At 46.3% G+C, this 15,003-nt stretch overlaps 1 long non-coding RNA gene across 1 annotated transcript in view; it reads right to left on the bottom strand.

Annotated features, from left to right (window-relative positions):
• The window catches only part of LOC129481760 (uncharacterized), a 42,182-nt gene extending 35,017 nt beyond the window's left edge, over positions 1–7,165 (bottom strand). The window contains exon 1 of the long non-coding RNA XR_008657502.2: positions 6,833–7,165. This is a non-coding gene — a long non-coding RNA (uncharacterized lncRNA). The remainder of the gene's footprint in view (positions 1–6,832) is intronic.
• Positions 7,166–15,003: the final 7,838 nt, after the last annotated feature.

Here is a 15,003-nt window from a genome sequence, read left to right as displayed (position 1 = left end):
TTCTTGACCACATTTGGGCTCCCTCCAGCTGCTCCAAATCCCACAGCTGCCACTTAGCAATGCTCGTTCTCTTTCCTGCAGTGCCCGCCTCAGTCAGGCCTAGGTGCATCCCTAGGTGCTGATTTCAAGACAGCTGAGTTCCCTTTAGCCGGACACGGTGGCTCACACCTGTAATCCTAACACTTTGGGAGGCCGAGGTGGGCGGATTGCCTGAGCTCAGGAGTTCAAGACCAGCCTGGGTAACATGGTGAAACCCTGTCTCTACTAAAAATACAAAAAATTAGCCAGGTGTGGTGGCACGAGCCTGTAATCCCAGCTACACGGGAGGCTGAGGCAGGAGAATAGCTTGAACCTGGGAGGTGGAAGTTGCAGCAAGCTGAGATCGTGCCACTGCACTCTAGCCTGGGTGACAGAGTTAAGACTCTGTCTCAAAAAAAAAAAAAGACAGCTGACACAGGGTGCCTGAGCTCATGAGAGGGGCACAACAGCACACAGAGCAAGGCAGGAACAAGGCAAGTCCCTGACAGATCTCATGAATAAAAACTAGGAACCAGCCCAGGACTCAGGACTAGACACAGCAAAGAAATCTCGCTCCTCATCTAAGCTCTCACCTGCCCATGAATGTCCTGTGTGGTCAGCCAGCCAGAAAACCTATCTCCACCTCTCCTCTGTAACACATAATCAAGAATCGGATTTAAGGAACTGGCTGGCAAGCTGGGTTGGGAGGAATTTGCCCAGGACAGATTGATTCTAGATGACTGATACATAGGATTTTTAAATCTGAAGGCCAAGGACCCTAATGAAGATCTCCTTGGGAGAGCTGGTATGAGCAGCACTCTCAAGTCTCCCTTCCAAATGTCTTGAAAATATCCTGTCTGAGGCCATGAAGTCCAGCTCTGCTTGGCAGGGCTTAGTGGTGAACAACCGTGGTGGTTCTCAACAGTGATTCTCAACAGGGGCATATTTGGCAACTTCTGAAGACACTTGTGGCTGTCACATCTTGAGTCAGGGAGAGGTGCCACTGGCATCTAGTGAGTAGAGGCCAGGGCTGCTGCTAAACATCCTACAATGCACAGGGGAGTCCCCAACAAAGGATGACCTGTCCCAAAAGGTTATCAGTGCCAAGGTTAAGAAACCCTACTATGAAGTCAGACGGCTTGGCTTCATACCCCAGATCCACCTGGAGCAACTCACCTACCTTCCACTGGCTTTGGTTTTCTCCACTTTTAAAGGGCTGGATATTTATATCTACCATAGGGTTGTTGTAAAAAAAAAAAATGAGATAACTTGTGAAAGGTACTTGGAAACATTCTTGTTATACAATAAAGCATTCAAGAAAGTATCCTTTTTGCTGTTAACCGCAGCACAGTGAAGATACAGATCTTCACTGCCAATCCATTTAGATATAGATGAACATTTCCATCTTGTCATCACATTTGGCAGAATCAGGAAGTCCCCATGCCACTGTGGAGGCTTCACTTCACTCTAGATTGAGCTGTGCCTCTGAGACCCACAGGGACAAGACACTCAAGCTTCTACCTGGATGGATTTAGTAGCTCCCCTCCTGGCTCCCTGGGCTTGCTTCCTTGTCAGTCTCTGCAGACTCTGACCCAGAATCAACCCCAGACTCCATTGCTGGGCTCTTCCCCACTGGCAGCTGAGTCCCAAGCTGCTCCAACTCAGCTGTCCTTGACCACGTTTGGGCTTCCTGACCACCCTCTGGCTGGTGCTGTGGCCTCAGCTCACCCCATTATTGATGCTGGCCGCCTGAGTGGCCTCAGCTGGCTTCCCATCCATCTAGGGCACTAACAAACACTGGAGAGTGGTACATTTCTATTTTTCTAGCTTCTAGTTATACCTGATCTGTACTTGGAATTCTTTTCTTAATTATTATTATACTTTATTATACTTTAAGTTTTAGGGTACATGTGCACAACGTGCAGGTTTGTTACATATGTATACATGTGCCATGTTGGTGTGCTGCACCCATTAACTCGTCATTTAACATTAGGTATATGTCCTAATGCTATCCCTCCCCCTCCCCCGACCCCACAACAGGCCCCGGTGTGTGATGTTCCCCTTCCTGTGTCCATGTGTTCTCATTGTTCAATTCCCACCTATGAGTGAGAACATGCAGTGTTTGGTTTTTTGTCCTTGCGATAGTTTGCTGAGAATGATGGTTTCCAGCTTCATCCATGTCCCTACAAAGGACATGAACTCATCATTTTTTATGGTTGCATAGTATTCCATGGTGTATATGTGCCACATTTTCTTAATCCAGTCTATCATCATTGGACATTTGGGTTGGTTCCAAGTCTTTGCTATTGTGAATAGTGCCGCAATAAACATACGTGTACATGTGTCTTTATAGCAGCATGATTTATAATCCTTTGGGTATATACCCAGTAATGGGATGGCTGGGTCAAATGGTATTTCTAGTTCTAGATCCTTGAGGAATCGCCACACTGACTTCCACAATGGTTGAACTAGTTTACAGTCCACTTGGAATTCTTTAAAATACTCAACAAAAGAAAAAAAGATAGCAGTAGTGGAAAGTTTGTAAGAAGGAAAAGGGAGGTGAAAAGCATTTTTAAAAATTTTTGAATTACAAATATACCTACCTTACTTTTCACATGTACTGTATATAAAAAAGCATTGTGGCTAAGTGTATTGGTTTGCAAAACACACCCTGCCCGCTGCCAAACATGCTTTAATTATTTAGGTAGTAGAGTTGGGAGGGGAGGCAGAAGGAGAGAGAAGGAGAATATTAAAAATCCTAGAATTTGTATAAAAGGAGAACCAACACTTTCATGGGTTAAGCAATGAAAAAAAAATAGCTAACCTTTTATTTTAAGGAAAAGTCAGTCTCCCAAAGGCAGAGATTGAAATGCACTATCACTTAGGGAACAATCAGCTTGACCAAGCATCCCCAGCAACTCCCTCCTAGGACTCTTGCAGTCGGAGGGGTCAGCCTGCATTCTCCTGGTGGCAGCACAGCAGGCTCCGAAGTGCCTGACAGTGAAGTTTAAGGAGCAGAGTGAGGCAAATTCCTGCTCCAAACCTGCTCTTCCATTCTACAGACAGACAGGAAGAGGAGTGACACAGCTTGCCAACTCAGCCAGTCATAAAAGATTGATCCGTTTCTTCCAAACTGATGGTTCCTCTCTTTAGGAAATTGGGCACTTGAAGAAGCTTCTCCCATCCCAGTTGATTCTTCTGTGCCCATTTTCTCAGTAGCAAGCCATTAGCATGATGTTCAAGGAACAATCATCTACTACATGATGTACTGACGCTCTGTTTGATCAAACTGGGGCTTAAGAATAGCTGTGAAGGGCTAGGTGTGGTGGCTCATGCCTGTAATCCCAGCACTTTGGGAGGCCGAGGTGGGTGGATCACCTGAGGTCAGGAGTTCGAGACCAGCCTGGCCAACATGGTGAAACCCTGTCTGTACAAAAATTAACCGGGCCTGGTGGCAGGCGCCCGTAATCCCAGCTACTTGGGAGGCTGAGGCAGGAGAACCACTTGAATGTGGGAGACAAAGGTTGCATGCAGTGAGCCGAGATCGCGCCACTGCACTCCAGCCTGGGTGACAGAGAGACTCCATTTCTAAATAAATAAATAAAATAAAATAAGATAAAATAAAAAGAATAGCTGTGAGATGGAAGAGCCTGCAAGTTTCCCTGGGAGCTTGTGGCACACAGAAGACCCCAGGACCTTGGCCTTAATGGGGTTAGGTTGCTGGGACTGGGGCTGGCTACTTCCACTCTAGAATAATAGTACTGAAGGCCCCTTTGTTCATTTACTACTTTATTCATTCAGAGAATATTTATTGAGCATCTACTATGTGTTTCCAGGCACTATTCTAAGCACTGGAGTTACAGTAGAGAACAAAACAGAAGAAGTCCTGCCCTCATGGAGCTAATATTTTAGTGGAGTGAGACAGATAATCAATAGAGTAAGTAAGAGATATAATCTGTGAGGGTGTTAAGAGCCATAGAGAAAAATTAAGTAGTGGAGGGGGCAGGGTGTGTGGGGAAGAGATGTTGCATTTCAGAGAGTTCTTGGAAAGCCTCACTCAAAGCTGATGTTTCAGTGAAGACCTGGGAGGTGAGAGGTGCTGTACTGACACCTGGGAAAAGAGTGCCCAGGGCAAAGCAAACAGTCAGTGCAAAGGCCCTGAGGCGGGCATGAGGCTGGTGTGTTTGGAAGACCAGGGATGACATCAGATCAGAGGAGAAGTGGGGGTAGAGGTAGATCTTGATGCAGGACTTCACAGGCTGCCGCAAGCCCTTTAGGTTTTTCTCCAACTGAAATGGAAAGTCACTGGAGGGTTTTATGTGGAAAAGTGACACCAAATATTTTATGAATCACTGTTAGCTCATTTCTCAATTATATTATTACCACCATTTAAAGGCAGGGAAACTGAGGTTTAGAAGGGTTAGGAGAGTTTCCCACAGGCACACAGCATGAGCTGCCAGAACTTCTCTCCTTTATTTATTTATTTTGAGACAGAGTCTCGCTCTGCAGAGTGCAGTGGCGTGATCTCGGCTCACTGCAACCTTCGCTTCCCGGGTTCAAGCGATTCTCCTGCCTCAGCCTTCCGAGTAGCTGGGACTACAGGCGTGCGCCACCACACGCGGCTAATATTTGTATTTTTAGTAGAGACAGGGTTTCACCATGTTGGCCAGGATAGTCTCGATCTCTTGATCCACCCGCCTCGGACTCCCAAAGTGCTGGGATTACAGGGGTGAGCCACCACGCCTGGCCAACTCCTCTCCCTTCTAATCCAGGGCTCTTGGTGCTCCTGCATGTGGTTTCCAAATGTTCTCAACTCTTCTCCTGCCTGCGAAGGGGAGGCCAGAGCCTTGAAGCTGGGAAAGGGGCAGGCAGGGCTGGCTCTTCTCGAACCTGGATTGCTGGGCACCTGTTGTCCAGCATCATTTGAGGGCACGTATGGTGAGTGTTATGAGAGACTATCAAGATGCTCTCAATGATTCCTGCTGAACCCAGGTCCCGAGTGCCCAACAGGCCTCCATTTGAGCAATGCGTTGGCCATTGCTTGTAGCTGCTATTCATCTAGGAAGGTCCCGGCGCTGGCCCCTGTTTCCACCTCCCCCAGCCCTCACATGTGGATCCATTGGTTTCACCTACAGTTCCAACCTTGGCCTGGTTCACTGATCGATCAGTCTGAGGCTAGAAGCACTTACACAGCTGGAGAGCAAGTCGCTCTTTCTACTGGCACCCAGCACTGTGCCTGCAGCACAGAAGTTGTCACACACCTGTCATCCCCTTGGGCACTGGGCCTTGCCCTCCTGTGTAGCCCTCAGCGGGGTCAGCCTGGCTCCTCCTGTGGGGGCTGGGGGCTGGCCCCAGAGCTGCCCTGGCTAAGGCCACAGGGTCATACTGGAAGTGAACAAACCAGCCTCAACAAATCCAGGAAACAGACCCAGGTAGGACTGTGAAGGGCATGGCTGTAGTGTGGGGTGTGGAAGCCCAATTTTGGGCTGCCCAGAATTTCCCAGCAGGCTTGGGGGAGGGGTGGTGGCAGCTGGCCCAGTGGAAGGGAACCTCCAACCACCCTAGAAAGATTGTCCCACTTTCCTTGTGGGTCAGCACCTCACAATGTCATCACCAGAAGGGCTTTCTTCCCCACGTGGATTACATAGCAGGTAGATGGATTTGTGCTTGCAGACAGAGTGGCCAGAGTTTTAAAGGCTGTCAGTACCCTATAGCCCATCTCAGAGAAAAAGACAAGGAGAAGCAAAATTAGAAGGAAAGAAAGAAAGACTGTAAAAGTTAAACAAAACCACCCACAAATAGCTTGAGGCAGAAAAAAGATTGTACCATGTCATGGCAATCGTGGACAGTTTGGCAGCTGAGGGAAAGATGACTCATTCCTAGGCTCCGCTTGCATAATCCTCCCCAGCCCAGGCAGGAGAATGAAACTAGGAAACTAATGCAATGACATTTAGTAGCAAAAAGGAAGCCCACACAACATTTGTGCAAGGCCATCCAAAAATAGCGGGCTCCTCCATGCTTGGATTTTGAAACTATGCATTTCGCTTGAAATGCCTGAGTCGTGGCACATTTTTCTTGGGCCACCCACACCCTAATTCAGTTCATTTCAATTTAGCAGACATTTAATGCAGGCCTACTGTGCTCCAGGCTGTGTGCTAAGGATTTGGGAGTGGCAAATAAAGGATGGGGGAGACACTAAAAGGAAAGCGTGAAGGGAAGAATGAATGGACTCAAACCCCAGCACGATCCCTTACCAGGTCTGAACCTCAGTTTTTCTGTCTATAAAGTGGGAACAATGCCCACCTCATGAAATTGTGTGAGAGTTAAATGAGAAGAGCAAAGCCATAGGCACTCTTGAAAGGAGTCCTCAAATCCGGTCAGGGTGATCAGGAGGGCCAGCATGGAAGAAGAGGTCTTTGAAATGAGCCTTGACTCGTTTTAACTGAACCGAACTGCCAGACTGAATAGTGGCAAGTATTTCTTCAGTGCCTGCTGGGTGTCAGGCCTGGTGCCAGGTCCTGAGAAAGGACAAAGGAGAGAAACCCATCCTCAAGCAGTAGTAATCCTAACAGTAAAAACAGTAAAAATAATGCAGGGAAGCAGCTAGGCATAACGGTTGTGGGTGCTAGTTCTGAAAACAGACTCTCTGTGTACAAATCCTAGTTCTTTTACTCCCAGCTGTGTGGCTTGAGCGAGTTCTTTAACCATTCATTCTATGCTCTTGTTTCCTTTTCTGTAAGATTAGTATACAAATAGCAATTCCTTATAGGGTTGCTGTAAAAATTAATTGCAACAGTGCTTGCAGAGCACTTACCCTAGTGCCTGGTGAAGTGGTCCGTAAGGGTAAGCTGCCACTATCTTCATTGTCACCATCACCATTATCTTCATCACCATTATCACCATCACACATCACAGAAGAGAGGGAGGTACAGAGTCCTCCAAGCAGAGGAGAACATGGAGAGTCGGGGAATGCCAGAGGAAGGAATGGTTATTCTTGAAGTGAGTTTGGAAAGACAAGAAGTTTGCCAGTAGGATTCTGGAAGAAAGAGGTATTCCAGGCAGGGGGACAATATGAGAAAAAAGCATGAATGTGCAGAAGATAAATGTTCAGGAAACAGGAAATGGCTCAGGCCGACAGCCAGGCTGAAAGGATGGCCTGACCAGGGAGAGAGAGGGCAAGTGGGAAGGGAGTGAAAGTCCTTCCTTTCTCGGCCTTTTACACACACCCTCCTGGCACATGCCAGGCAGTTAGGAAGCCCTGGGCCTGGACATGAGCACTGGCTCTCTCACAGAGCCCTTTCTGACCTTGGCTTCCTTCCAGGAGACGTTAAGACACAGCCTTACTGAGAATGCAGCCACGGTTACTATCACATTTATTGAGAAAACTATCCCGTATGTTACTCAGAGCTCTTTGCATACAGATGCTCAAGATAAATTCAACTTAGAATTCAGCCAGGAAAAAACATTGATAAAAATAATTTGTAACTTTCATTCGGAGTTTACAACATGCCAGCCTCTAAGTGCTTTACATTATTAGCTCATTTAATTCTCACAACAACCCTATGAAGTAGGCACTATGATTGCTCCTGTTTTACAAATAGAGGAACTGAATGATAAAGAGGTTAACTCATTTGCCAAAGCAACATAGCTAGTAACTGGCAGAGCAAGGGCTCACGTTCTGGGAGTCAGGCTTTAGAGCATGTATTCTTTTTTTTTTTCTTTTCTTTTTTTTTTTTTATTTGAGACAGGGTCTTACTCTGTTGCCCAGGCTGGAGTGCAGCGGCACAATCTCAGCTCACTGCAATCTCCACCTCCTGGGTTCAAACAATCTTCCCCCTCAGCCTCCCCAGTAGCTGGGACTACAGGTGCACGTCACCATGCCCAGCTAATTTTTGTATATTTTGGTAGAGGTGTTGTTTCACCATGTTGGCAAGGCTGGTCTTGAACTCCTGACCTCAGGTGATCTGCCCACCGCAGCCTCCCAAAGTGTTGGGATTAAGGTGTGATCCACTGCGCCTGGCCAACATGTGCTCTTTCCTAACTCCTTTGTAATAAACAGAACTCTTGTCCTTTCTGTGTTTCCCTTTTTGCTTTGGCCACCTGGAGCCTCTGCTAAGTTTTCAATAAAGTATAATATCTTTCCTTAGCCCAGATCCTCTTTCACAATTGTTTTTTCCTTTAAAGCCCCCTGGTCTCCAGATCCTGACAGTCAATCCACTGGCAGGATTGACACTTCCCACTATATTCTTCCTTGCAATTTGTGCTCCAGCTGCTCTGGGAGCCTCACTTTTTCCAGAATTCCTTTGCATTGTCGTACCTCTATGCCTTTGCTCATGCCAGTCCTCCTACCTGAGATGACTTGCCTTTTTTTTTCTTTTTTTAAACTTAATGACATGGAAAACTTATCATTTAGTGAGTGGAAGAAGTAAGTTACAAAACTACATATATAAAAATACAGGCCGGGCGCAGTGGCTCACGCCTGTAATCCCAACACTTTGGGAGGACCAGGCAGGCAGATTGCTTGCGGCCAGGAATTCGAGACCAGCCTGGCCAATGTGGCAAAACTCTGTCTCTACTAAAAATATAAAAATTAGCTGGGCATGGTGGTAGGCACCTGTAATCCCAGCTACTCGAGAGACTGAGGCAGGAGAATTGCTTGAACCTGCGAGGCAGAGGTTGCAGTGAGCAGAGATCACGCCATTGCACTCCAGCCTGGGCCACAGAGTGAGACTATGTCTCAAAACAAACAAACAAACATAAATAAATAAACTCCCATTGTTGGTAAATAGTATTTGAAGTGAATATATGAAAAACCTCTGAAGAGATATGCACCAAAATAACATTGTTTAGATCTGAATGGCAGAATAACAAATTATATTTATTTTTTTCTTGGTGATTTCTGTTTATTGAATGTTCACAGAAAATACATATCATTAAATTGTTACTTTTAAGAAAAATGTAAGTTAATTTTTTTTTCATTAAACAATTTTTTTTTAAATGACTTATTACTCGGTCAGGCGCGGGAACACTTTGGGAGGCCAAGGCAGGCGGATCACAAGGTCAGGAGATTGAGACCATTTTGGCTAACATGGTGAAACCCTGTATCTACTACAAATATGAAAATTAGCTGGGCATGGTGGCAGGCGCCTGTAGTCCCAGCTACTCGGGAGGCTGAGGTAGGAGAATGATGTGAATCTGGGAGGCGGAGCTTGCAGTGAGCCGAGATCGCACCACTGCACTCCAGCCTGGGCGACAGAGCGAGACTCCATCTCAAAAAATAATAATAATAAGTAAATAAATAATGACTTTTACCATTTTGACCTTTCTTAAGTATGCAATTTTATGACATTAAGTACATGTGCATTGTTATGCAACCATCTAGGATGACATTCTAACCTCATTTCCAGCTTAGCCGCATTCACTATCTTTCCAGGACTAGAGTAGTTTTCACCTTCTGTTTAAAACTTTCTCTCTCTCCTCCCACATCCCCAGCAGAAATGATGGCTCATCTCTCTCCACTCTCCTGTTATGGGGAGTGTGTCACTATGCGTCACTCATGTCATTCTGCAATAGTAGTCAAGTAAGCAGCCCCTAGAGCCTTCATTTCCTGTATTTGATACCTACTATTTGTGTCCTAGCATAGCTGGGGCAAGTCACTTAATCTATCTGTGCCTCAGTTTCTTCAACTTTAAAAATAGACATTATCAGAATGGCTATTACTAAGACGTCAAAAAATAACAGATGCTGGCAAGATTGCAGAGAAAAGTAAACTGTTACACACTGAAAGTGGGAATGTAAACTAGTTTAGCTGCTTTCAGTGGAAAGCAGTCTGGAGATTTCTCAAAGAACTAAAAATAGAACTACCATTCGACCCAGCAATCCCATTTCTGGGTATATTCCCAAAGGAATATAAATCGTTCTATTATAAAGACACATGCACACATATGTTTATCTCAGCACTATTCACAATAGCAAAGACATGGAATCAACCTAGATGCCCATCAGAGGTTGACTGAATAAAGAAAATGTGGTACATACACACCGTGGAATACTACGCAGCCATAAAAAAGAATGAACTCATATCCTTTGCTGAGGCGATTATCCTAAGTGAATTAATGCAGGAACAGTAAACCAAATACCACATGTTCTCACTAATAAGTAGGAGCGAAACATTGAGTACACAGGGACACAAAGAAGAGAATGATAGACATCAGGGCCTACTTGAGAGTAAAGGGTGGGAGGAGGGTGAGGACTGAAAAACTACCTATCAGGTACTACGCTGATTACTTGGGTGATAAAATTACACCAAACCCCTATGACATGCAGTTTACCTATGTAACAAACCTGCACGTATATCCCTTGAACCTAAAAGTTGGAAAGAAAAAAAATAGACATCATTAGTTTTACTTCACAGATAAGGACACCAAAGCTTACAAAGGTTAAGTTTGCCCAAGATCCCAAAGAGGATAAGTAGTGAAACACTTTTAAAGCAAGTCATCTGGCCCTAGAACGCACATGTTTAATCTGTGCCCCTCTAAATAATAACAACACTGCCATTTATTGATCACTTATTATGTGGCAGGCTCTCAGCTAGGTATGTGGCACAATAACCTATTTAATCCTCATAAGTAGCCCCATAAAAATGGTTATTTGTAGCTTTTTTTTTTTTTTTTTTTTGAGATAGAGTCTCGCTCTGTCGCCCAGGCTGGAGTGCAGTGGCACAATCTCAGCTCACTGCAATCTTTGCCTCCTGGGTTCAAGTGATTCTCCTGCCTCAGCCTCCTGAGTATCTGGGATTACAGGCGCCCACCACCATGACGGGCTAATTTTTTTTTGTTTTTTGTTTTTTGTTTTTTGATTTTTTGAGACGGAGTCTCACTCTGTCTCCCAGGCTGGAGTGCAGTGGCATGATCTCAGCTCACTGCAAGCTCCGCCTCCTGGGTTCACACCATTCTCCTGCCTCAGCCTCCTGAGTAGCTGAGACTACAGGTGCCCGCTACCACGCCTGGCTAATTTTTTGTATTTTTAGTAGAGACGTAGTTTCACCATCCTGGCGAGGCTGGTCTTGAACTCCTGAACTTGTGATCCACCCACCTCAGCCTCCCAAAGTGCTAAGATTACAGGCATGAGCCACTGTGCCCAGCCCCGTAGCCCATTTTACAGATGCAGAAACTAAGGCCCAGAGAGGTGAAGTCATTTGCCTAAATTCCTCAGCAGAATCAGAATTTGGTGACTATAAAGAATGCCTTCTTATTCACTACAGTATGCAAAAAAATGTTTGATTTCTCAAGTCTGTAACTGTGGACTCAATTAATGACCACAGATTGTTCTTATGACAGAAAAGGGCAAGGCTTTAGAGTTCAAAGACAGGGATTCAGCAAGGACTCGAAAGTATGGAGAAGTCTTCACAGAAGAGGCTGCACTGAGCCCTGCAGACTGGCGGTGGCAGGCCCATCCTATCTGGGGCTGGCAGTGAAGATGGGACTCCTCTGAAGCTGTCAGTTCTCAGTTAAGATTAATGAGACTGAAGCGGGATCTGGGCCACAGCTATTGCCCAGGAGATACCACTGAAAGCCAAAGCCCAGCTAGAGAAGGCCAGTGTTAAAGATGAGCTCAATTCAGGAGATGCCCAATTACAGCAGGGAGAACACTAGAGTCCAGGTCCACAGGTGCACTCAGCAGGTGTCTGAGCAGGTGGCTGGGTGTGGGAAGGAGAGAGTGTGGGAAGACTCCAAATGGGCCTCTCATGGGGCCTCCTTTCCACAGTTACAGGCTTCTCTCCTGGAAGCCAAAGCCCTCCCCACCATGGGTGCCCCTCTGTCAGCCTTAATGACAACTCAGGCCTCCAACAGGGTAAGATAACAGGAAGCATTCCAGGGAGCCAAAGGATAAGACAGGGTGAGCAGGGTGTGATGTGGAAGAGTGAAAGGTGGTGATAGAGGGGAGGAGACAGACAGAGCACAGAAAGGGGGAGGGAAAGGGTGCTTTGGAAGCAGCTGTTTATTTACAGTTGAGGCCTTCCTGGGAAATCAAGGTCACCTCTTCCTAAAGCCAGTTCTCCAGGCTCTGCTTGTCAAAGCTTTGCTAGTTGTGTTCAGGTTGTGTGCTTGAAAGTAACATTGCTGCCCTTTGGAGGAAATGCTAGTTAACTCAGGCCTTCTGCAGACAAAGCCTGGCCTTCCCACCTGCTGACCCCTTTCTTTTCTGGTGATCACCTGCTGGGTTCCCCCATTATGTCCACTCTACAATGAGCATGGTGATATGTGTGTGTGTGTGTGTGTGTATGTGTGTGTGTGTGTGTGTGTGTGTGTGTGTGTGTGTGTGTTTCCAAAGGAAAGAGGGCTGAGCACGGATAACAGCAACTACATCTATCATCTTTTAAGCTTTACCCTGATCCAGGACTGCTCTCAACTAATTCTCACAATGATCCCACAAAGTAGATCTTTTTATTAACTCTTTTCACAGGTACAGAATCACGGGTCACACAGCTAAGAACTAGCTGAGCTGGAACTTGAGCCCAGGCCTGCCTGATTCCAAGACAATTAGTCAAAAAGTCCTCTCTGGGGGTTGCGCTGAGGTGGGAGCTTCATCTTTTCTGGTTTCATCCTGAAACACTACCACGTGTGGCTTACTCCATCATCCCCTTTGAACCATTAACTCTACCCTCTACCCAGCCCTGGAGATGTACAAAAGCTAAAAAAAAAAATAGACAAAACATGGTAACAGGGCATCAACAGAGACTCTGAGGAGCGGTACTTGGTCCAGATTGAGGGGAGGCTTTTAGGGACTATTTCTTGAAGGATGAAACATCTAAGCTGAAACTTGAAGGGTGGGTAGGAACAGACAGGTAGGGACAGTGAAAAGGTATTTAGGCAGAGATGAGAGTCTGTGTGAAGGTCTGGAGGCGTGGAATGCCAGGGCTTCTTCAGGAAACTCACTGGTGATTTGGTATGGGCGGACCCCTGGGAGTAGAAGAAATGCAGTTGGTGAAGGTTGCAAGGACTTACCTATCCTCCTACGGAACTTGGACTTCATCATGAGGAGACGACAGGGAGGCACTGAAGGATTTCAAACAGGAGAACAATGAGTTCAGACTCCTGTTTGAGTTGAGCACTGCTCTTCCTACTTTCGGAAAGGCAGCTGTGACATTGTGGACAGCACCTGGAGCCCTGATGTTTAATTCCGAATTGGACCTTAAGCAAGTCACTTCCTCTCTTGGAACTCAGTTTCCTTATTTGTAAAAACTGAAGAGGTTGACCAGATGGCCACTTGGATCATTTCCAGCTCTTATATTCTAAGAAAAAAAAAACTATGACCTCTCCAGGGGAAACAATGAGGATACCAGATCTCTTTCTGGTTTTTTGATTCCTCTAGAGTATACTATAGAACTGAAGAAGGCAGTCAGATATAAGAGTTTAGAGTTCAAGACAGAGGTCTAGCAGGAAAGAAACATTTAGGAGCCCTCGGTATACACAACATTTGAAACCCTAGGTCATCTCATCCAGTCCCAAGGCTTCAAACATCATCTATACCAAGAGATCTCAAATTTCTCTCTCCAGTCATACCTCTCTTCCAAACTCCAAATCACACATCCCACTGCCTTCGAGGCACATCCACTTGGATGTCCAATAGGCACCACCAACAAAACATGTCCAAAATGGAACTCCTGATCTTCTCACTCTACTACCCTAACCTACATCACCCTCACCTTCCCTATGTCAGTTCATGGCAACTCTATCCTTCCAGTTGTTCACGTAAAAAATGTACACATCAGCCGGGCGTGGTGGCTCACGACTGTAATTCCAGCACTTTGGGAGGCCGAGGTGGGTGGATCACGAGGTCAGGAGATTGAGACCATCCTGGCTAACACGGTGTAACCCCGTCTCTACTAAAAAATACCAAAAAAATTAGCCAGGCGTAGTGGCAGGCGCCTGTAGTACCAGCTACTCGGGAGGCTGAGGCAGGAGAATGGCGTGAACCCAGGAGGCGGAGCTTGCAGTGAGCCGAGATTGTGCCACTGCACTCCAGCCTGGGTGACAGTGGGAGAATCTGTCTCAAAAAAAAAAAAGTACACATTATCCTCAGTTCCTCTATAGCTCATATACTCCCTATTCAATCCAACCTGAAATATATCCAGAATCCACCTCCATCACTACCACCAGGTTCCAGCCAACATTATTGTCTACCTGGATTAGTGAAACCATCTGCTTATTCCCCTCATGGTCTACCCTTAATGCTGCTTTTTAGAATATCAGCTAGGTCATGTCAGGATTCCCCAGTGACTTTCTTTCTCACCAGAACAAAATTCAAAACCCTTACCCTGACCTACAGGGCCCCACGAAATATGCACCCTTCACTTCCTCTCTGACCTCATCCCCTACCACTGTCCCCTTCACTGTGCGCCGTCCAGTTCTTTGAAGTCCTGCCTCAGGGCCTTGGCACTTGCTCTTCCCTCTGCCTGGAATGCTCTCACCTGGAGCACTACAGCTCCATCACTTGCTTTGGGTCTCTGCCCAATGTCAGCTTGTGAGAGAGGCCTTCCCTGAGCACTCTCACTAAAATAGCACACCTCTGCCACACTTTGTCCCTTCACTCTGCTACAGTCTTCATTTTAACACTTATCACCATCTAATGAAGATATTTATGTATTGTCTGCCTCCCCACCTACAATGGAAGTTCCATCACCACCTGGACCTTTTGTTCACTGCTTTGTCCGCGATGCCAAGAAAGCTGGCTGGTAAGTTCTCAGTGCTTTTCATACGAATATGAATAAAACAACGTGGCAAGGTCACATGTCTAGAAAGCATAGGGCAGAGATTTGAATCCGGACACAACCTGCTTGAGGGCTTCAAGCCGAACCACTGTGCGGTTCTTCCTGTTGATGACGGGGCGGGCTGGGGAAATCTGAGGTCCCTCAGCAATTCAGTCCTATACTTAGGGGAAGAGCCGCGGGGCTGGGGGGCGGGTAGGTAAGGACAAGAACAC

Source organism: Symphalangus syndactylus, chromosome 5, assembly GCF_028878055.3.
Source record: "Symphalangus syndactylus isolate Jambi chromosome 5, NHGRI_mSymSyn1-v2.1_pri, whole genome shotgun sequence".
Lineage (NCBI taxonomy): Eukaryota > Metazoa > Chordata > Mammalia > Primates > Hylobatidae > Symphalangus > Symphalangus syndactylus.
This window is presented reverse-complemented; position numbering and strand designations above follow the sequence as displayed.